The following is a 25,000-nucleotide window of genomic DNA, read 5'->3' as shown; positions in this document are numbered from 1 at the left end:
AACAACTATTATCCTGGTAAAAAAATTATTTTGATCTCTCTTATTTAATTTCATGTTAACAGACCTTTAACTTGGAAACGCAAACCGATCCCTGCCATGTTCTCATTAATATCCGCCAGTTATTAACATCAGCCCCCGATCACATATCAGAGACAAATGACAAAACTCAACATTTGCAGCATTGGCTCCCAGTTTGCGCTGCCTTGTAAGCGTTCTCACTGCAGTTATTTAGCTGGCCGAGTTGTGATCTTTTAACTTTGATCGTATATACATATTCTCACTTCCCGAATTAAAAAATAAATAAATAAATAATCAGAAGAAGAAGAAGAAAGATAATTCTGCATCGCCACACTTATCATCGGAGGCAGTGTGTTAAGGGGAAGCTTGCAAAAAATAAAAAAATAAAAAATAAAACCTACATTCAAAGGAATTCAAAGCAGTTACCTTTGATTATAAGTTAATTGGTTTGTTCAGCAGTGTAGTCTTTTTTATACCAATGGGACAAGCATGATCTAAGGGCCATTGCACACATGCTACCAAAAGATTCTACTGCACGGGTAGTCCTTGACTTACAACAATTTGTTTAATGACCATTTGAAGTTACAATGGTACTGAAAAAAGTGACTTGCAAACTTTTTTCACGCTTACGGCCATTGCAGCATCCCTGTGGTTAAGTGACCAAAATTAAGATGCTTGGCAACTGACTCGTACTTAGGTCAGTTCCAGTGCCCTGTGATCCCATCCCCCCGTTGTGACCTTCCGACAAATTAAGTCAGTGGGAAAACCAGATTCACTTCACAACTGTGTTATTAACTTAACAGCTGCAGTGATTCTCTTAAGAATAGTTGTAATATGGGGTAAAACCCCTTTAACAACTGTCTTGCTTAGCAACAGGAACGTTGTTGGTCAATTGTAGTCGTAAGTCGAGGACTACCTGGACACATGTAAGTGCACAAGGGCATCAGTGTATGTTAAAGGACTTTGAACAACTTTACAGTTATCGTGCCGCACCTATGGTGCCAACACCTTAATTGTAAGGAATGCTAAGCTTGTAAGCCGCCCTGAGTCTTTGGAGAAGGGCGGGATATAAATGGAATTAAAATTAAAAAAAAATAAAAAAAGTTTGCTGAATTTGCTAAAATTCACTCGTTTCTTGCTCGCTAGCCCCATTTTTCCCAGTGATCACCAAGGACAGGATATAAGTTTGGAACGAGGTATTTCCAGAGTATGAGCGTTCAAAGAAACTCCAAAATTCCCAGATAAAAATGTTCCACAATCCAGTGGTGGGATTCGAATAGGTGAATAACCGGTCCTCTGTGTGGATGCCACTTTTGGAAGTCCATTCTGGGCCCGGGCAACAAAAAATTAGCTACCGGTTCTGCCGGAGTGGTGCGAACTGGCTGAATCCCACCACTGCCACAATCCCTCCATGAACAGTTAGCTCCTTTAATCAATATGTTTTCTACCCAATGGGGTTTTTCCCCTTTTCTCTCTTTTCCCTCTCTGTTCATTACAGTTTTGTGGGTTTTTTTTTTATCCTGGGGAAGAATCCTTGGTGGATTCAAACCATGTGGGATTTGCGTCATCCTCTGGGATCAGTCTGAAGTCTGTTGCGCTGGCTGCAAAGATTAAAGGTGGATTTCATACGCTCATCAAGAGTGTTGGAATACAATCAATATGTGGGATACACACCAGCCCTGGTGAAGCAGAGGAAGTTAGTTTTGAAGTCTTAGAAATGACATTTATGTTGCTGGACAAGGGACTAAAAATGAGGAGCTTATGTTCTATCTATGGTAACAAAGCTGCAAAAGTGACTAGGCATTGGGTATGTCTAATGATAATCTAATGAAGAGAAGGACGAGGGGTGACATGATAGCAGTCTTCCAGTATCTCAGGGGCCGCCCCAAAGAAGAGGGAGTCAAGCTATTCTCCAAAGCACCTGAAGGCAGGACAAGAAGCAACGGATGGAAACTCATCAAGGAGAGAAGCAACCTAGAACTAAGGAGAAACTTCCTGACAGTGAGAACAATTAACCAGTGGAATGGCTTGCCTTCAGAAGCAGTAAATGCTCCAACACTGGAGGTTTTTAAGAAGAGACTGGACAGCCATTTGTCCGAAATGGTATAGGGTTTCCTGACTGAGCAGGGGGTTGGATAAGAAGACCTCCAAGGTCCCTTCCAACTGTGATTCATGTCAAGTGCAGGAAATCAGAAGCCCAGGCAGTTGAGGTGAATATATATATGGGTTTACTGCAAGCTTATGCTCTCTACAAGAATCTGAACTACTAACAGTCAAAGCAAATTGGCGGTAGATAAGAGTTAGCAGGATTCAAGGAGGGCGAAACTTAGATCTTTTGTGGGCACGAAGGGATTTGAGACTGATGACGTGTTTGACCCTTCCATTGGGGTCAAACCTGGCCATCTCCTACAATTCTCTTCTGTTATCTGTAACTTTCTCTGAAAGGGGGGGTGCTGTCTCAGAATATGAAAAGGAAGGGGTGGGAAGGTATGGCTGGAGAAAGATTTTAGATTAAACATGATTTTTGATTTATGTGCGATCAGTCAGAATGGGCCAAAGGGTAGGTTGCAAATGAACCCATGTGGAAGCAGGCTGTTGGGACTTAATATTGAAAAGAAGGTACTTTTCAACTGAACCTTTTGAGGAAATGCCAAAAGGAGTATCTGGTTCGGGAATAATTGTCCATTTAAGGTAGGGAGTGTTTTAAAGGTTAAAGTGGGAATAGCATACTCAAACTGAACAGCCGCCCAGAAAATGTCAAAAATAAAATAAAATAAAATCACAGTGAATAAGTTCAACCGATTTATGTCCCAAGAGTTTAATTTCACTGACATTTTTTCTTTATTTCAGGCTGGACAGTGGGGGGAAAAACAACAATGGGAATGGAGTATCTCCATTAGGAATTAAAAACTGTGGCCCACTATACATAGATTTTTCTCCCCCTTAAATTCAAGAAATAGCGAGGCTCAAACTGTCTTTTACAAACCAGACAATGCTTTCTATTCAACCCATAGCTGCTATTGTTATTTGATTTAGCACTAACAGCACATGCGGCATTGAGGGATCAGATTAAATCTGATTAGGGATTTCTGCTTTCTGGAAAGAAAAAAAAATTAACTAATGAATCATGCTGCTCTCAGCTCCAATTAATATTAAAGGCTATTACACTGTTTTGAAGACATTACAAAAGAGAACATCTTGGTAGAAGGAAATCGTAGGAGCCAAAGAACATTGTGATTAAATTTATTTATAGTCTTTTTCTGACCTGGTATTCCACCTCCTGCTGCCCTGCAAATCTGATTGGATTACAACTTCGAGCAAAGGGAGACCACCTCTCCATCATCCAAAATCATGGGTGTTGTAGTTGAACACATCCAAAGAACTACACAACATCAATACTTGCCACAAAAACACTGATGCTGCAGAAACAATTTTTAATGCAGGTAATCTTTGTTTTACGGCCACAACGGAGTCCAAAATTTCTGTTGCTAAGTGAGACATTTGATAAGCCGGGTTTACTCCTATTTTACAACCTTTCTTGCCACAGCTCTTAAGTGAATCACCGCAGTTGTTAAGTTAGTGACACGCTTGTTAAGGGACTGTGGCGTTTCCCCTTGACTCTGCTTGTCGGGAAGCCGCAAAAGCGGATCCCATGATCCTGGGACGCTGCAACCGTCATAGATACGAGTCAGTTGCCAAGGGGCTGAATTTTGATCATGTGACTACGGGATGCAGCAGTGGTCGTAAATGTGAAAAACGGTCGTAAGTCACCTTTTCCAGTCATGCCGCAACCGGAACCGTTACAGAATGAATGGTTGCAAATCATAATTCCGTTTGATGGCATTAGAATGAAGATCGACATTCTGCTAGGTTTTTATCTTTGCTTGGATCAGAGACTTAGCTTCCTTTCAAGTCGCATTGCCACCATTCATCCAGCATCAGGCAAAGTAACAGAATGACAGAAGGGACCTTGGAGGTCTTCTAGTCCAACCCCCTACTCAATCAGGAGACCCTCTATACAAATGGTGGCAAACCTATGGCACGCGTGCCACAGGTGGCACGCGCTCCCTCACCCCAGTCCTAGGCCTTCAGCTGGGTTTTATAAAACTTTTTCGCTTTAGGCCTCCGCCGCTGTGTGCAAAAAAAAAAAAAAAAGTTCAATGAATCAATCAATTTCAATTCCTCACGGGGAAAATAAAGGTCTCACAAAGTTGGAATTGACTGAACTTTTTAGTCCCACCCAGGTCTGCCGTTACCACCGCAGCCACGCCCACCCAATGGGCCACGCCCACCCGGCACCCGACAATACACAAGTGGCTTTTGGGTTGCAGTTTGGGCCCTCCGTCTCTAAAAGGTTCGCCACCCCTGCTCTGTACCATTCCAGACCAATGGCTCTTTTTGAAAGCCTCCAGTGATGGAGCACCCATAATTTCTGGAGGGAAGTCGTTCCGCTGGTTAATTATTCTAACGGTTAGGAAATTTATTCTTAGTTCCAGCTTGGGTCTCTTTGATTAGTTTCCATTCATTCAGTGCTTCTTGTCCTGCCTTCAGGTGCTCTGGAGAAAAGGCTGACCCCCTCCCCTCAAATATTGGAATACTGCTACAGTATCATGTCACCACTAGTCCTTCTGTTCATTAAATTAGACATACCGAATTCCTGAAACTGCTCTTGATATGTTTTAGTCTCCAGGCCCTTACTCACTTTTGTCGCTCTTCTCTGCACGTTTTCTGGAATCTCAACAGCTTTTTTTTGCATTGGGGAGACCAAAAACTGCATGCAGTATTCCAAGTAGGGGTCTAATGAAGGCATTATAAAGTGGTTTTTTTATTATTATATAGCATTTATATACATATCTGGGTAGAAGATGCAGACCTTAACAACGAACCCTAGATGATGAATAACCTTTACTAGAACGCTTTTTCAATTTTTACAAATTCTCAAGGAGGTGGATTTTTGTTAACAAGATAAAAATGGCTTCTACGCCATCCCAACAGTTAATGGTCTGCTTTTTTCCCCCCGGATCTGACCAATAGACTCTATCAGAAATGCGTGACTTCTTCCATATCCTACGTGACTTCAGGAACAACGTGCAAAGAGCTGCAGACCAAATGCAGGGAGCAGGGTCAGATGGAAGAGCAAATCAGATTTCATTCCATCTTTAATTAAATTAAAGAGCGATGTACAATAGGTTTCCAATTTAGACCGTTCCAGCTACCGACTGCCCCAGTTTGAGAAGCGAGATGGCCCGTTTTGATCGGCGGGGAGAGTGTTTCAAGATCAGAAGGGATCGCTCTTCTCCACCGAAAGACCTGGGTTCCAGTCAAATGCTTCGAAGTCAACATCGGTTGCAAACCCCTAAATTTTGTCATTTCAACAGAAGTGAATATTTATGGCACAGGAGAGAATTGGGAGAGTTCTTGGCGCTCTCTCGGTCTTGTTATTGCTTTGTAGACGTTTCGTGACCTGACTAGCTAACGTCATCAGGGTGATTCGTGTTACCTAGCAGGCTAGCAAAGTGCTTGCAAACAACTCAGTTCAGAGAGCGTCAAGAACTCAACTTTCCCATTGATGAATGAATGCGTGAAAGGAAGAGAAGTTAAATAATGAAAACCTAATCCTGTAAACCGTTTGATTCACGAGCAGGTAATTGTTACTCGAGTGAGTGACGCTTCTGAGAAAGAGTACGCCAGCAGTCTGGTTACACAGAAACAAAGAAAACGTACAGCAGAAAAAGACATAGAACACAGAATGTCATCGGAGAGGGAAGGGACCTTGGAGGTCTTCTAGTCCAACCCCCTGCTCAAGCAGGAGATTCTGTACCATTTCAGACAAACGGCTATCCAGTCTCTTTTTCAAAGCCTCTAGTGATGGAGCACCCGTAAAGTTTGGCGGCAAGCCATTCCACTCTTTAATCTTTTTCGAAAGATGGAAATGTGTTCATCTCAGCCATGCTTAAGCTCAGCTACCGATGATGGACCCACAACCTCTGCTGGAAGTTGGTTCCAAGTCTTTAAGCGCAGTCATACTTTTTAACATTACTTTTGAATTTCCCTCCTGTCAGTTTGAGGTTGTGCCCCGTGTTCTCTCGAGTTTTGCTCAGAGGTGGGAAGAAAAAAAAACAACCCCTGACTTCTAGAAGCTTATTCACACCCTTCATGTCACCCCTTTTCCCTGCTGTCCTCCCAAACTGGTTTTCCAGTTTTGAAAGACGAGTTTTTCAATGGCCGTCTTCTAACGCTTAACAGCCCATCAAAACGCATTCTTTCTTTTCGTAGACTGAAACTTTCAGAGAACCTCAAGCCTAGATGGAAGCCTACTCAACATCCACAATGAAACTGATGTTTAAAAGCACTGGGGAAGATAATTGTGGAAGCCTTTCAGACTTCAAAAGTGCTTGAAACTGGAGTCAGAAGTCTAAGACTAATGGCCTCAAAAAGAATGCTGAATGAATGAAACGGAACAGGCATGGCGCCTTAGGGACTGGGGGCATTTTAAGAGCTCCCTTGAAGAGAACAACAGCCATTATGAATCCAATCCTCACCAGGATTTATTTATTATTGTGATTATTATTTTGCCCTGCTTCCTTTTAATGCCATCCTTCTGCAGTTGAGTGGGTCATATCTAGACTGTGTCCCATCTTTCAGTGTCTTCGTTGAACTGCTGGAGCTCCTCCTGAGGGATCTTCTCTCTCACCAATTTGTGTGTGTGTGTGTGTGTGTGTGTGTGTGTGTGTCTGTGTTTGTTTGCTGGCTAGAATTAAGAATTCTAGAATTATGGAGAAACTTCCTGACAGTGAGGACAGTTAACCAGTGGAACAGAAGTTGCCTCCAGAAATCGTGGGCGCTCCATCACTGGAGGTTTTTAAGAAGAGGCTAGACAGCTACTTGTCTGAGACGGTGTAGGTTCTCCTGCTTGAGCAGGGGGCTGGACTAGAAGACCTCCAAGGTCCCTTCTGGCTCTATTCTATTCTAATGGCTGCAATAAATTGAAAAGGAATACCAATTATACGTCCTCTCCCATCCATTTTTTGGATAAAAATCACCCTTCCACACACCCAAAACTGCCACTCAGGACAGAGACAAAAATAGCTACCAAATGTCTAAATGCGCCTCGTGACACATGCAGCTCTCTAAATAGCATCGTTCTTGGTATCCATTACATTTCTTAAGCTCAGCATGTGTTCCTCATACACACGCGCACACACACACACATGCACGTGCACACACACACACACACACACACACACAGACATTTTAAACCCACCTCCTCCATAAATGTCAACCAGTTGCCATTCGGGTACAGCATCCAAGGCAAGAGCACAGCCACATCCTTGTTATGTAACTGGCAACATCTTGAGTTCTGCTTGAGCAACCTTCCCCAACTCGAGAAAAGCTAAGTTGTCCAAAAAGAAGCCAGACAGAAACGTGTCTGTCATGAAATAATAGGAAATGTTTGCAGCTCGGGCTTTAGATTTTGGCTGTGGTTTGTTCTCCAAGCATGTTTCAATACAATTTAGTTGTTACAATTTAGTTTCCTTGTCTTATTCTCCTTAGCTCTTAAGTGTCTTGTGTGTGCCAGTGCTGGTCAGTTGTTTGTGCAATTGTTTGTTTGTCCGGAGCTATATTTCAACCCTGAGCAGCCGATTGGCTCTCTTGTTGATTGGCAGTTCGAATGGTCCGGTTTCTGACATATTGATATGTTGGATCTAGATCAATACGCTTGTTAATGGCTCCTTTGGTGGAATCGCGGGCCTCAATAAATTCACGAGTGTGGTGGGTGTTGGCAGGCCCAGTAGTTTTTTGTCCCTTCCCAGCTGAATTGGTGTTGTTTAGCATCAACGTGGACTGAGATCAGGAATTTTTGGTCACATCTATTACAATCAATCAATTAATGCAGCCAAATGGTTAGAAAACAATAAATAAATAAATGGGAAAGAAAACAAAAATTAACAAGGAAAAAAATTCAAAGGGCAAACTCAATGGGCTACTACCGTTAGTTTTCTATGTTTCCTTCGTAAACTAGGATTCAGCAAACCTTTATCCTCATGAATGAAGGCCAATCTACGTGTCCCAGGATAATGTTGCAGCATCCAATCTGGGTCAGTCCCTAGAACCAGAGTTTTTAGTCTGGGAGGCCATCCTCAGAGAACTTCTCTCTAGAAGTGTGTGAACTTTGGGCTGTTCTGTGTGTGGTATTTACAACAGACACCATATAAATACCAACCCCGTGCTATAAAAGCCAACACAGTGCTAGGCTGCATTAACAGAGGGATAGAATCACGTGAAGTGTTAATACCACTTTACAAGGCCTTGGTAAGGCCACACCTGGAATCCTGCATCCAGTTTTGGTCACCACGATGTTAAAAAAGATGTTGAGACTCTAGAAAGAGTGCAGAGAAGAGCAACAAAGATGATTAGGGGACTGGAAGCTAAAACATGTCAGGAACGGTTGCTGGAATTGGGTATGTCTAGTCTAATGAAGAGAAGGACGAAGGGTGACATGATAGCAGCCTTCCAATATCTCAGGGGCTGCCCCAAAGAAGAGGGAGTCAAGCTATTCTCCAAAGCACCTGAAGGCAGGACAAGAAGCAACGGATGGAAACTAATCAAGGAGAGAATCAGCCTAGAACTAAGGAGGCATTTCCTGACAGTGAGTACAATTAATCAGTGGAACTGTCATAAATATGAGTTGGTTGTCAAGCATCCGAATGTAAATCATATGATCATGGGAATGCTGCAACGGTCGTAAGTGTGAAAATTGGTCCTAAGTCACTTTCTTTCAGTGCCATTGTAACTTTGAATAGTCACTAAACGAAGTCAAGACCTACCTGTAGTAAGATGAATAAGGATCTTTAGGTCTTTTGGTGCTTCCCCCCCCCCCTTATTGTCATTGCAGCAGCACAAAATTTTGCTTCTGAATGAGTGGCGGCTGGATTTGAATCCTCACATAAAAATTATCTGATCTCTGTAGAAATCTCTCTAATAGAGGGAGGATATACGTTGATCTGATGCCTTTCTAGAACTTGCAACACAAGTGGACACGTGAGAGATATCTTCCAACTTCCCCAGTGGCACTGGTACGCCTTCGCTCAGCAATTGGGGTTTTATCATACCTGCCCTGCAGGAGTGCTGAGGGGAAGGTATTAAGTCTGGCTCTAAAAATGCTACTCTACTCTTAGGAGAAGTCAGGTCTTTCAGATACCGTGCTGGTTCCCACACACCCCATTTAAACCGATTTGTGCTGTGGAGAAATCTTCCTGTTAAGTTCTACATGGAATTCCATGTCTCTTATTCTGTTGGTAACCACATATGTCCGGGTTCCGACTGGCGAACCCAACAAAGCAAGCATAGCATCTCTAATGCAAAACTTTATTGAGCACATCCTTTTGGCACAAATGAAAGGAAAACCAGCTCTGGTTATTTCGCGCCTAAATTGCTACATTAAAAGTATAGAAAGCTCCCTCCCCTCATTAGTGCAGGTCACCTTACCCAATTATAAGTCAGAGAATTATTATGAGAGAATGTCAACAAATCTTGCAAGTCCTTGGTTCTCATGGAGTGGCCTGTCGATATCAGAAACCTGTGTTCCATTCTTCCCTCCCCTCCCCACAAATCCATTGGCAAGCTAAGAAGCGGTAATGGATGCCGCAGCACAAGTATCCTTTGGAGCTTGACAACTTGCTTGGCTTGAGTCGTAATCTAAGCATATTAAAAACAGTAGGGAAAGTCCATAGAAGGCCAGCTTATGTTCCATCGCCTGTTTCCAGGGAAAGAGGAAGTTGTCTATCAAGACTAAAGGGGTCAAGCCCTGTGGGAAAAATTGAATGTTCAACCAGTAAATTATCATCATCTTCCAGGCCCTTACTTGAATTTGAGGCACCCCTGTCTCAATTCTCAATGGGGCGTTTGATGCCCTGCGAGGTGCAGCTAAGATGCATGAAATTTCAGGGGGAATTTCAAGTACTTGAACACGATGAGAGGTTTAACGCATGAGGTGCCACACCAAAACCATTTATGGCAGCATTAGAGTCCATACTCAACAAAGTAGAGAGATAGAAGACCCAGAAAAACATGCCATCAGACAAAAGGTATCGGCAATGCTGGTCTGAAACAAGCCAAACAACACGCTTGGCCCAACGGAGCAACACATCTTGAAAGAACAGAAACCAGATCAAGACATTATTATTTTGCCAGTGGATAAAGGCTGCTCAATGGTGGTGGTGAACCACACAGATCATGAAATGAAGACATTCGCCCTGCTTAATGATTCCTCAGCATGTAGACCAGCAAAGACATCAGAAATGAGAATGATAATCACACAATTGAATGCCTATCTCAACCAACTGAAAAAAACAAACATGTGTATAAGAGAAAAAGAATGTTGGAAAATAAGAGCCACAGATGCCACCCCAGTGAGATTTTATGGACTCCCCAAGATGCACAAAATAGGAATTTCCCTCGGACCTATTGTAGAGAAATGAGATACCTGGCTAAACGGCTGGCCCAACGGTTAAACTTCCTGACCCCACCCTCAAAGAGCACAGTCACATCATCCACACAATTTTTGACAAAATTACAAGGCTTAATTGTGGCTCCTGATGAGATCAAGGTCTCCTTTCATGTAGTATCCGTATTTACATTCATCCCCCCCAAACTAGCATAAGCAGTATTAGATAAAAAAAAACTAGAAGAAGAATACAACACAGATGAGAACAATCTAACCAGGACACAAATCATGAAGCTACTTCGATATTGCCAACGTACCTTCTTCACATTCAAAAGGGAAACGTATGAGCAAATTAAAGGGACACCCCTGGGATTCCCCAATATCAGGAGTCACTGCAGAAATTGTCCTGCGTGAACTAGAGCACCATGCATTTCAAAACTACACACCTAAATTTTGTTGCCGGTAAATGGATGACACATGTGTCATCGTCAAAAGAAATGCACTGAAAGACTTCCATATGCTAAGAACTCCATCCTCCCAGATATACAATTCACAATGGAGAAAGAAAGCTAGACAGTTACCATTTTTAGATGTCCTTGTCAACAGGCAGGAAGATGGAAGCCTAGAGACCACAGTTTATCGTAGGACCACCAACACTCTACACATTCTTAGTTTCAATAGTAACCATCCACCGTCACACAAAAAGAGCTGTGTCAGAACACTATACGGCAGAGTGAGAACCCACTGTAAGCTAAACAACTGGGGAGAAGTTGTGATTTACATGAACAATCCAAGCATAATGGGTACCCACAACCATTTATTACAAGATGCCTGTGCAAAAAACAGAGGAGAGAAAAGAAAAAAGAAAGTCAAGGACCAACCACATGGCAAACCCTTCCGAAATCTGCAAGCGGGGGCATCGCACACTGCCCGGAGGCTACTATGCCAGGACAAATTATGTATTGTAAAGATCGCTTGGAGGAGGGACTTACTTCCAACTGGACCCCCTGCATGGATTGCCCCTTTGACTATGTAGGACAGATGAGGAGGAAGCTAACCACCAGACTGCAAGAACTCACGAGAGCGGTCAGACGAGGAGATCCGAACTGATTGGTAGCCTCACACCCCATTGAACAAGGACATACGTTCCATTTTGCAGCTACTAAGATTGTTGGATGAGCAGGCACAAAAACAGCCAGGGAAGTGATTGAAGCTTGGGAAAGAGGCCCCTCGTCAGTCAACAGGAGTGGTGATTTACCACCAGCCTATCAAATACTTAGGAGCTGAGGGCTTGGCAGCACAAAGAAACGACAGCCTTTCTTGCTGACTTTGCAAAAATGGGTTTTGGGTCTGAGAATTGCAAATAATTGTTCCTCCGCATTTTTGCTTTAACAGGTAATTACATTTGCCTCCCAGGGATGGTACGTTCTTGTTAAGAATGTCAGCTATACCGACAGCTAATGGTTAGGCTGGCACAAATGCTACATTTTAGTTAGGACTAATTAATTCAGTAAGGGACGCGGTAGCTCAGTGGGTTAGGACGCTGAGCTTGTCGATCAGAAGGTTGGCAGTTTGGCAGGTCGAATCCCAAGTGCCGCGTAACAGAGTGAGCAACTGTTACTTGTCCCAGCTTCTGCCCACCTAGCAGTTCGAAAGCACGTAAAAATGCAAGTAGAAAAATAGGGACCGCTACGGTGGGAAGGTAACAGCGTTCCATGCGCCTTTGGCATCTAGTCATGCCAGCCACCTGACCACGGAGACGTCCTCGGACAAACATTGGCTCTTTGGCTTTGAAACGGAGATGAGCACCAGCCCCTAGAGTCAGAAACAACTAGCACGCATGTGCAGGGGAACCTTTACCTTTACCTTTAATTAATTCAGTTAATACTAAATATTTAAAATCTTCTTTAAAATACTTGAAACAGAAACTTGATATGACTATCTCCGATTCTTTGTTGGAAAGAGCAGGTTTCTTCCTTGTCTCTCCAGCTAAATCTGCAAATTAAGCTAAAATTAGTGTGTAAGGATGTTGACTTCAATTGGTTAGGCTTCCCACGATTATAGTAACTCTTATCTACCATCAATTTGCTTCCACCATTAGTAGTTCAGATTCTCACAGAGTTTTAGCATGCAATAAACCTGTGTTCATTTGAACCGACTCCTGGTTTCTTGGGCTTGACACAGTCTCTAGCTACAGAGGCATTTATTTACGTCATTATTCAACAAAGTAGTGGCATAGTGCAAAGCAGAAAAAGACTGATTTTAATAACAGAATAACAGAGTTGGAAGGGACCTTGGAGGTCTTCTAATCCATCCCCCTTCATCCTTGGCTCTTGAGTTGACTTCAAAGTCAAAGTACAGAATCCCTAAAGTTTAGCATCCCTTGGACAACAACTTGGATAGCTAAAAATATCAACAGCTGGATTTTTATGCTCCAGTAGGTTAGCCAACAGGAAAATCCATACCACAAGGCCAACAATTCAAGTTGCACAGCATTTATTGAAGGTCGTGCAAGCAAGGTCTTCATTTTAAGACCAGGATGAATTCACTTTAGTGTATAGAGAAACCCACTTAACACCAATTAAAAAAATGACAAAAAGAATTATTCTCCAGATATTTAGTATGTTTTTTAAGAAATCATGATTTGTGACCACATGGTTCATTTTACAACTGCAGTGATTTGCTTAACAGCTGGGAAAAAATATCATAAAAGGGGGAAAATCTCACTTAACAACTGCTTTGCATAGCAACCAAAATTTTGGGCTCAATTGTGGTCATAAACTGAGGACTATCTGTATATACATATTTAGTGAGATCAAAAATATCATAAATAGATAAAAACATTCACATCTTTGGCAGAAAAGAAAGAGAAAGAGAGAGAGAGAGAGAGAGAGAGAGAGAAAGAGGCAAGAAAGGAAGGAAGAAGGAAGGAAGGAAGGAAGGAAGGAAGGAAGGAAGGAAGGAAGGAAGGAAGGAAGGAAGGAAGGAAGGAAAGAAGGAAGGAAGGAAGGATCACTATCCAATCTATATTTTCCATTATTTTTTATTCCTTGTACACTATCATCCTAGGAATTGACAGGCTCCAGACCCCATGCAATTTATCATTATTAAAGTAATCCCAACTTGAATGAAAATGAAATTAATTCATCGTAATAGGAGCACCTTCAATTTCAGGTGAAGCTGATCAGATGAGGTGGGGAAAAAAATCATCTGGCAAAGCTTTAAACACCTAACAAGAGGTGACAAATCAAATGGGAATGAATGTGAAGAAAACATACCAAAAAAAATGCTTGATTGAATTAAAGCAGAATTGACATTATAGTGCAAATTAACTTGGTACTTTTTATTTTAACCTACAGAGAAAAAAAGTATTCACTGGAAGAGCTATACAAAGGCACTTCATTAACAATCTATATTTAAACAATACAACTTCCAATTTAAGATTATATATAACTGAACAGTTTATCAGAAACTGGTTCTCTCTGCACCAGGAACCAACATTCTGCTGTCAATTAAATATCTCAACACAGGGAACAGCCTAAATACTGCAAGACTCTTCTAGAGTGCAGAGGTATTATGTATGTACGTATGTAAGTTTGTATGTATGTATTTTGCTGACCATCTCACCGATATGGCAACTCTGGAGGGGGAGCTTACTAGGATACCGTATATGTAGAAGAACAGACAGATCTTGGGTGGCAGCGTCAAGAGAGGAATCAACCAAGATTCCTTATGTTGCCATAAAAAAGGATCCAAGTCCAACCCCCCTTAAATTGTTAACTCTTATACACTTTATAATGTCTTGGTAAGACCATACTTGGAATAATGCATCCAGTTTTGGTCACCACAATATAAAATGATTTTGAGACTAGAAGGTGTGCAAAGAAGAACAACAAAGATGTTCAGGGGATTGGAGGCTAAAACATATGAAGAATGGTTGTAGGAATTGGGTATGTCGAGTTTAATGAAGAGAAGGATGATGGGTGACATGATAGCAGTGTTGCAATATTTAAGGGGTTGCCCCAAAGAAGAGGGAGTCAAGCTATTCTCCAAAGCGCCCGAAGGCAGGACAAGAAGCAACGGATGGAAACTAATCAAGGAGAGAAGCAACCTGGAACTAAGGAGGAATTTCCTGACAGTTAGAACAATTAACCAGTGGAACCACCTGCCTCCAGAAGTTATGAATGCTCCAACACTGGAAGATTTTAAGAAGAGACTGGACAGCCATTTGTCTGAAATTGTGTAGTGTTTCCTGCTTGAGCAGGGGGTTGGACTAGAAGGCCTCCAAGGTCCCATCCAAGTCTGTTTCTCTGTTATTCTTATCTAATGCTGACCAGTTAGTTGGCTAGATTATTGTGTATAAGCTTGAGCAATAAATCTTATTAGCTGAAACTTAATTGTGTGGCATGGTCCTGATTCTTCATACCTGACTGCATGGGAGGTTCACATAATCTTCTCACAAAAAAGGCCTTCAAAGAATTGGGCATATTATGCCATGTCACATTGTCCCCCTTTTGGCAAACTTTCCAGCTCACCCCAATGAATTCTACTCACTCTTTTATTTTCAGATCAACAGCCTGCTGCTATAGCAATAGTTTGCATGGCGGCAACAATAACAAGGTCACCCTGGCAAAAGAGATTTTCCAGTGTCCTCCCAAATTTAGTGCTTTATCCTTTATTGCGAAGATGTTGTTCTCCGACGTCTGAGTTCCTGCATGATCCTTTAGGTTCCTGGCATTTGCGGCAATGAAAAATCCATGCATTTGATTGCCTAAGCACAACTATTGATGCCATAAATTCTGCTACGGTAGGCAAGATCTAGGTTTTTCATCCTGTTCTTTTGGAGATGAGTGGGGAAAAGGGGAGGTTTGGCCACTTAAGAATGTAAGCAGTGGCTTTGCTCACACTCGGGAGAAATGCCTCTGTTTGTGGGTTTGTACAATGTCAAGGGAAATTGGATTCAAAGCAATCTAGATATACTCAATCAGCAACGCTAGTTTGTTAAAATAAACAAACCATGTTTACTGTCAAGGATTCAAAGAAATCTAGATATATTCAATCAGCAACGCTGGTTTCCTAAACTAAAAAATGTTTACTATAAAAGATTCAAAGAATCTAGTTATTATATTCAATCAGGAATGATAGGTTCCTAACCTCAAAACTATTTACTTCCAGGATTCAAGGAAATCTATATTCAATCAGCAACGATAATTTGCTAAACTAAACAACCGATGTTTACTATCAAGGATTCAAAGCAATCTAGATATATTCAATCAGCAATGATAGTTTGTTAAACTAAACAAACTATGTTTACTATCAAGGATTGAAAACAATTTAGATATTCAATGAGCGATGATAGTTTGATAAACTAAAAATTGTTTACTATCAAGGATTCAATGCAATCTAAATATATTAAATCAGCAATGATAGCTTGCTGAACTAAACATTCTTTACTACCAAGGATTCAAAGCAGTGTACATATACTCAATCAGAAATGCTAGTTTGCTAAACTAAACAAGGATTTAAGGATTCAGCACAATCTAGATATATTTAATCAGTAATGATAGTTTGCTAAACTTAGCAATGTTTACTTCCAGGATTGAAAGCAGACTAGATATATTTAATCAACAATGATACTTTGCTAAACTAAACCATATTTACTATGAAGGATTCATAGTAATCTAGACATATTCAATCCGCAAAGATAGTTTGCTAAACTAAACAGACTATGTTTACTATCAAGGATTCAACGCAATGTAGATATATTTAATCAGCAATGATAGTTTGGTAAATTAAACAAACCACGTTTTCTAACAAGGATAACAACTGGGAGACAAAGTCTGCAACAAGTGGGAGATCAAACAGATTCCTCACCAACTCAGCAGACAACTTTGTCATCCAAAAAGTAGAGGAGGGCACTAGAAGAAAAGCCATGCTGAACCTTTGGCCGAGAGAGACCACATTGAATTGGAATTCAATATAATGCAAACACAAGCAACAGAATGTAATCCAACCAATGTCTTAAACATTGAAAGAGCTGATTTTAACAAGTTCAGAGAGAACCTAAGCAAAATCTCATGGATGAAAATCCTAAAAGGGAAAACAACTCAATAAGTGTGGGAAACACTGAAAAATGTGAACATAAAAGCCCAGTCCAACACAATTCCACTGAAAAAGAAATCCAAGAAGAAACCAGCATGACTGCACAAAGATCTTTCTTGATAAACTGAAAGACAAAAACAACAAATACAAAAAATGGAAAGAGGGACACATAACTAAGGCAGAATATCAGCAGGTAGCCCGAATCTGCAAAGATGAAGTCAGGAAAGCAAAGGCTCAGAATGAACTAAAGGCTTGCAACAAAAGTCAATGATAATAATAATAAAAAAGTTTCTTTCAACATATAAATAACAAGAAAAAAGTCAAGGAAACAGTCGGTCCACTAAAGAGAGAAAACGGCAAAGAAGCAACAGGTAGTAGAGAGAAAGCAGAGCTGCTTAACTCATTCGTTGCATCAATCTTCACGCAAAGGGAAACTATAGCCCAACCTACCAAAAACTGAATTGTAAAAGACAGACTGGAAATAAAAATTAAAATAAGAAAGAAAATGGTAAGAGAACACTTGCCTGACCTTGATGAATATAAGTCACCGGGACCTGATGGATTACATCCCAGAGTCCTGAAGGAACTGGCAGATGTTACCTCAGAACCATTGTACCATATCTTTCAAAAATCCTGGAGCACTGGGGAACTACAAGAAGATTCGAAAAGAGCTCATGTGGTTCCCATCTTCAAAAAAAAAAGGGGGGGGGAACAGACCCAGGAAACGACAGACCAAAATCTACCAAACATCAATACCTGGGAAGATATTGGAAAAAATAATAAACAAACAGATCTGTGAACATCTAGAAACAAATAAAGTTATAACTAGTAGCAAGCACATCAGGCCAAACCAATCTTATTTCATTCTTTGACCAAAGGACTAAATCAGTAGACCAGCGAAATGCCGTGGACATAATATATTTGGACTTCAACAAGGCTTTCAACAAAGTAGACCACAATCTATTTCTTGGTAAACTAGAAAAATGTGGGATAGACAGCATCACCACCAGATGGATTTGTAACCGGCTGACAAACTGTACTCAGTGAGTAATCCTTAATGATACTACATCTACATGGATGGAAGTGAGCGGCGGGATACCACAAGGTTCCATCTTAGGCCCAGTACAGTAAGTCATAAATGACTTGGATAGGAGAATAAAAGGGGAATTCATCAAATTTGCAGATGACACTAAGCTGGCAAGGATAGCGAACCCCAGACGACAAGGTCAGGATCCAAAAAGATCTTGACAGACTTGAACAACGGGCCCTATCCAACAAAATGAAATTTAATGTGGAGAAAAGTAAGGCTTTACACCTAGGCAGGAAAAACCAAAAGTACTCTAGAAAGAGTACAGAGAAGAGCAACAAAGATGATTGGGGGGCTGGAAGCTAAAACATATAGGGAACGGTTGCTGGAATTGGGTATGTGTAGTTTAATGAAGAGAAGGGTGAGGGGTGACATGATAGCAGTGTTCCAGTATCTCAAGGGGTTGCCCTGAAGAAGAAGGAGCCAAGCTATTCTCCAAAGCACCTGAAAGCAGGACAAGAAGCAACAGATGGAAACTAGTCAAGGAGAGAAGCAACCTGGAACTAAGGAGAAACTTCCTGACAGTTGGAACAATTAACCAGTGGAACAACCTGCCTCCAGAAGCCATGAATGCTCCAACACTGGAGGTTTTTAAGAAGAGACTGGACAGCCATTTGCCTGAAATGGTATAGGGTTTCCTGCCTGAGCAGGGGGTTGGACTAGATCACCTCCAAGGTCCCTTCCAACTTTATATTATTATTATTATTATTATTATTATTATTATAAGTACAGATTAGGTGAATCCTGGCTCAAAAACAGTAACTGTGAGAGGGACCATGGAGTCACTTAAACACGAGCCAGCAGTGTGCGGTAGCAACCAAGAAAGCTAATACAATCCTTGGTTGTATAAACAGAGGCATAGAATCAAGATCACGCAAGGTATTAGTACCGCTTTATAAAGCCTTAGTAAGGCCACACCTGGAACACTACATCCAGTTTTGGTCACCACATTGCAAAAAAAGAGGTTGAGACTTTGGGAAAAGTGCAACGAAGAGCAACTGAGATGATTAAGGGCCCTGGAGACAAAAAAATATGAAGAACGGTTGGAGGAATTGAGTATGGCCAGTCTGGAGAAAAGAAGGACTAGGGTGGACATGATAGCAGTGATCCAATATCTCAGGGGCTGCCACAAAGAAGAGGCAGTCAAGCTAATCTCCAAAGCGCCGGAAGGCAAGACAAGAAGCAATGGATGGAAACTCATCAAAGAAAGAAGCAACCTAGAACTAAGGAGAAACTTCCTAACGTTGAGGACAATCAACCAGAGGAACAGAAGTTGCCTTCAGAGGTTGTGGACGCTCCATCACTGGAGGTTTTCAAGAAGAGATTGGACAGCCACCTATCTGAAAGGCTATAGGATTTCCTGCTAGAGAAGGGGGTTGGACTAGAAGACCTCCAAGGTCCCTTCTAGCTCTATTCTGATTGATTCAAAGCAATCTAGATATATTCAATCAGCAATGATAGTTTGCTAAACTAAACAATGTTTTCTTCCAGGATTCAAAACAATCTAGATATATTCAATGAGCAACAATAGTTTGCTAAACTAAACAAACTATGTTTACTATGAAGGATTCAAAGCGATCTAGATATATACAATCAGCAATGCTAGTTTGTCAAACTAAACAAACTATGTTGACCATCAAGGATTCAAAGCAATCTAGATACAGTCAATGAGCAATGGTAGTTTGGCAAACAAAAGAAAGAGATAATGTTACTGAAACTGACTCTTTTAAACTTTGCTGAAGCTTCTTCTAAGTACGCAAGCATCACGTGCAAACCGGAGCCTTCCCTTTTCACTGCGTAAAAGTAAAATTCACCCCCCAAAAGAATGACTTGTTTTGTGAAAAGGACTGATTATTCACATTACAGATCACGGGTGTGCTTGTGTTTGTGTGAGGGTTTGTGTGTGAATGAGAAAACCCGTCTAGAGAACCGACTGGCAGAAAGTTCCCCACCCTGCCCTGAGCACAAGCAATTCCCACAGCACTCATTTGTACCTCCTTCCCTGTGGTTTTCCACAAGAGGCTGGGAACTGCTGTGTCCTCAGAATCACTCCAGAGATAGGATCTCAGGATAAGAGAGTCATTGTGAGCAGTTCCAGGGAGAAGATCCCAACACTCCAGGGATCGTGCTGCCGTCCGTCATTTTCCTTTTATAACAACATGTATTTATACCCAAGAGAGCCGAGCTCGCGTGCAGCAATGTACGGAGCACAGCAGTCACCTCCGTCTGGGCACCGTTGACATGTCAGAGCTCAGAGAAATGTAGCTAAGCCAGAATGCTCTCACAAGGCAAAAGGGTACAGAGCAATTCGGATGGATTTGAGGAACACACGCAACAGAGATGCTCTTTAACTCCAGCCTGGCCTTATAGGTAGATGTGTAAAGGAAGGGAGGCATAGAAAAAGAGTTGGGCTTGGTAAGGGTGAGTAGAGTAGAGTAGAGTAGAGTAGAGTAGAGTAGAGTAGAGTAGAGTAGAGTAGAGTAGAGTAGAATAGAATAGAATAGAATAGAATAGAATAGAATAGAATGGAATGGAATGGAATGGAATGGAATGGAATGGAATGGAATGGAATGGAATAGAATAGAATAGAATAGAATAGAATAGAATAGAATAGAATAAAATAGAATAGAATAGAATAGAATAGAATAGAATAGAATAGAATACTGTAGAATCTGGAAGGGACCTTGGAGGTCTTCTAGTCCAGCCCCCTGCTCAAGCAGGAGGACCTATACCATTTCAGACAAAGAAAAAGCTTTCAGAGAAAGCTTAGGAGAGACAAGATAGCCCACTTCCAATATTTGAAGGGCTGTCACAGTGAAGAGGGGGGTCAGGACAAGAAGTAACAGAAGGACAATCATTAAAGATACATCCAACCTAGAACTAAGGAGAAACTTCCTGACAGTGAGAACAATTAATCAGTGGAACTGCTTACATCCAGAAGTTGTGGGTGCTCCATCACTGGAGATTTTCAAGAAGAAGCCATTTGTCTGGAATGGTATAGGGTCTCCTGCTTGGGCAATGGGTTGGACTAGATGACCTGCAAGGTCCCTTGCAACTCTGCTATTCTGTATTCTAATTCTATAGAATTTCCTTCTTAAAGCTTATTGCTAGCAATGGGCCCAGACATAAGAGGATTCTTCATACCAGGGCAAACCGGGCCAATGACCACAGACATCTTCTTAAATATTCACTACACTACCACAACTCTGTCTACAACAAAGCATTTATTTTCAAGCCAGGTCGGCTCTGGAACATTATTTTAGCTTTAAATCAGTGGATTTCTTTGTTAATCGGTTAAAAGTGAGATGGTTACTAAGAAACAAATTACTTGAATTTCCAACTGCTTAGCCGAACATTTGTACACAACATTTCTCCTATTTTCTTTCGCATAAAGCTGCTTTTAATGTTAGAAATGATTACACCATAATAGATACAAAGCTAGGATGCCCAATCAACTGACTCTGTTTCCGTAAGTTCATGTTTTTTAATACATTGAAAAGTGCACCAATTATCATCCCAATTAATTCAGTTACACAATAAATGCTCTACACCAGCCACTCCTGGGATAGGAGTTTAAATTACATAGCTGGTCTGTAGTACTTCTTTCCATCCTAGTAGGTTGCAGGGAGTCTCGGATTACCACCAAAATTGAGCCCCAAATGGCTAATATCATTTTTGGCGAACTTCTGATAAGCAAAGTCAATGGGGAAGCCACTTAACAACTGTGGTACCATGTGATTTACTACTGTGGTACTGTGTGATTTAATGTATTACTTTACTGTGTAATCTGAAGCGCCCAGAACACTGCAACCGTCATAAACACGAGCCAATTGAAACCAAGCATCTGATCACATGATCACGGGGACGCTGCCACGGTCGCAAGCGTGAAAAAACGGTCGGTCACCAGTCGGCGCCGTTGTCATTTCGAACGGTCGTTAAATGAGCTGTTGAAGGTCAAGGACTGCTTGTAGTTTTCAGCACAGGTGGTAAATCAGGAAGGGAGCCCCCAGCTTGAATTTGGCCGAGGAGCAATAAATATATGAGAAGAAAGGAACGGAGTTAAAAATAACCTCCTTGAGTTTCACAGAAGAGTAGCAAGAGAGGGTTGTTGATGTTGGGATTTGGGGGGGCGCGGCGGGGGGGGGGACATCCATGCTAGCTTATCATTAGGCCCAGCTATTTATGAGGGTCAGCTTATTAAGCCAGATCTAACCCCTCTTTCCTGCAGATGTTCTCCTCCTTCAAACAGCTGGTCTAATGATTATCTTACAAGCCGGAGAAGGCATGGGAGCGGTTGCTTAGCAACCATCCTCTTTCCCTTCAAGGTAACTTAGAGGCAATCGGAAGATAAATAGATGAATTGCCTCAAAGCCATCTGCAGACTCCTATCCGGCACACTCAACTGAAGCATGAAGACGATTTAATACTGGGGGGAAACCATGGGACGCCCTCCGTGCCCTCCGAATTGCCCTCGAGTCTCTTTCTTGAAAGGTACCAAGCAGCTCCCAAAACAAAGGAACAATGAAAGTGTCAGCTTCGGTAGATGGTCTCCAAAAATGAGCTCCTTCTGAGCAGGAATTAAATAGAATAGAATAGAATAGAATAGAATAGAATAGAATAGAATAGAATAGAATAGAATAGAATAGAATAGAATGGAATGGAATGGAATGGAATGGAATGGAATGGAATGGAATGGAGTGGAGTGGAGTGGAGTGGAGTGGAGTGGAGTGGAGTGGAGTGGAGTGGAGTGGAGTAGAGTAGAGTAGAGTAGAGTAGGAGAACAGAATAGAGAAAGGAATAGGATAGGATAGGATAGGATAGGATAGGATAGGGTAGGGTAGGGTAGAGTAGAGTAGAGTAGAGTAGAGTAGGAGAACAGAATAGAGAACGGAATAGAATAGAGTAGAATAGAGTAGAGTAGAGTAGAGTAGAGTAGAGTAGAGTAGGAGAACAGAATAGAGAACGGAATAGAATAGAATAGAATAGAATAGAATAGAATAGAATAGAATAGAATAGAATAGAATAGAATAGAATAGAATAGAATAGAATAGAATGGAATGGAATGGAATGGAATGGAATGGAGTGGAGTGGAGTGGAGTGGAGTGGAATGGAATGGAATGGAGTGGAGTGGAGTGGAGTGGAGTGGAGTGGAGTGGAGTGGAGTGGAGTGGAGTGGAGTGGAGTGGAGTGGAGTGGAGTAGAGTAGGAGAACAGAATAGAGAAAGGAATAGGATAGGATAGGATAGGATAGGATAGGATAGGATAGGATAGGATAGGGTAGAGTAGAGTAGAGTAGAGTAGAGTAGAGTAGGAGAACAGAATAGAGAACGGAATAGAGAACAGAATAGAATAGAATAGAATAGAATAGAATAGAATAGAATAGAATAGAATAGAATAGAATAGAATAGAATAGAATAGAATAGAATAGAATAGAATAGAATAGAATAGAATAGAATAGAATAGAATAGAATAGAATGGAATGGAATGGAATGGAATGGAATGGAGTGGAGTGGAGTGGAGTGGAGTGGAGTGGAGTGGAGTGGAGTAGAGTAGAGTAGAGTAGAGTAGAGTAGGAGAACAGAATAGAGAAAGGAATAGAATAGAATAGGATAGAATAGAATAGAATAGAATAGAATAGAGTAGAGTAGAGTAGAGTAGAGTAGAGTAGAGTAGAGTAGAGTAGGAGAACAGAATAGAGAACGGAATAGAATAGAGTAGAGTAGAGTAGAGTAGAGTAGAGTAGAGTAGAGTAGAGTAGAGTAGGAGAACAGAATAGAGAACAGAATAGAATAGAATAGAATAGAATAGAATAGAATAGAATAGAATAGAATAGAATAGAATAGAATAGAATAGAATAGAATAGAATAGAATAGAATAGAATAGAATCTGGAAGGGACCTTGGAGGTCTTCTAGTCCAGCCCCATGCTCAAGCAGGAGAACCTATACCATCTCAGACAAGTGACCTTCTAGCTTCTTCTTAAAGACCTCCAGTGATGGAGCGCCCATGATTTCACCTTAGCTAATACGTTCCCTTCTACTAATTATTCCTCCTCACCTTTCTTTTACAGTAACATTGAACATCCATTAGAATAACAGAATACCACAGTTGGAAGGGACCTTGGAGGCCTTGGAGGCCAAACCTCTGCTAAAGTAGGAGACCCTAGACCAGGGGTAGGCAACCTCGGCTCTTTTATGACTCATGGACTTCAAGTCCCAGAATTCCTGAGCCAGCTGGCTCAGGAATTCTGGGACTTGAAGTCCATGAGTCATAAAAGAGCCGAGGTTGCCTACCCCTGCCCTAGACCATTTCAGACAAATGGTTGTCCAGTCTCTTCTTAAAAGCCTCCAGTAGAATTTGATTCCACAGAATCAAAATCACGTAGGGTATTAATACCACTTTATGAAAACCTTAGTATGACCAGAGCTGGAACACTGCATCCAATTTTGATCACCACATGACAACAAAGATATTGAGACTTTGGAAAAAAGAAAGTGCAGAGAAGAGCAGCTAGGATAATTAAGGGCCTGGAGACAAAAACCTCTGAAGAACGGTTGCAGGAATTGGGGTTACATGATAGCAGTGTTTGAGGGGCTTCCACAAAGAAGAGGGGGGGGTAAAGATAGCACCAGAAGGCAAGGCGAGAAGCAACGGATGGAAACTAATCAAGGAGAGAAGCAACCTGGAACTAAGGAGAAACTTCCCAACAGTGAGGACAATCAGAAGTTGCCTTCACAGGTTTTGGGTGCTCCATCACTGGAGGCTTTTAAGAAGAGACCAGACAGCCACCCGCCTGAAATGGTATGGGGTCTCCTGCTCAAGCAAGGGTTGGACTAGAAGACCTCCAAGGTCCCTTCCAGCTCTATTCTGATTCTGGCTCTGTGATGGAGCACTCACAACTGTTCCACCGATGTGGACTGATGTTGTCACTGACATGAAATTTCTCCTTCGTTCTAGGTTGCTTCTCTCTTTAATTCATTTTCATCCAATGATCCTTGTCCTGCCTTTAGGTCAGGGGTAGGCAACCTCGGCTCTTTTATGACGCATGGACTTCAAGTCCCAGAATTCCTGAGCCAGCATAGCTGGCTCAGTTGAAGTCCATGCGTCATAAAAGAGCCGAGGTTGCCTTCCCCTGCTTTAGGGGAATAAGGGAGGTTCTGCCACCAGCTCTGGACGACCAAGAGATTCAAAACTATCCAAACTTAATTAGACCACATCCACAGTCTTTTTTTTTCTGGCCATGGCTAGTAAAATTTTGTGGTTCCTAAGCTAACCATGAGTGTGGTGAGACCCAGAACCAAAAAAAGGGGAAACATTTGCTCAACAACAAAAATGTAGCAGAAGAAAA

The 25,000-nt window shown here is 41.6% G+C and overlaps 1 protein-coding gene across 1 annotated transcript in view; it reads right to left on the bottom strand.

The window, feature by feature from the left end:
• Nucleotides 1-25,000, bottom strand: part of ZMIZ1 (zinc finger MIZ-type containing 1) — a 276,626-nt gene that overhangs the window by 250,479 nt on the left and 1,147 nt on the right.

Source organism: Vipera berus (assembly GCF_964194415.1).
Source record: "Vipera berus genome assembly, chromosome: 5".
In the NCBI taxonomy this organism is placed as follows: domain Eukaryota; kingdom Metazoa; phylum Chordata; class Lepidosauria; order Squamata; family Viperidae; genus Vipera; species Vipera berus.
The sequence above is the reverse complement of the archived record's forward strand: the minus strand, read 5'-3'. Positions and strand labels throughout refer to the sequence as shown.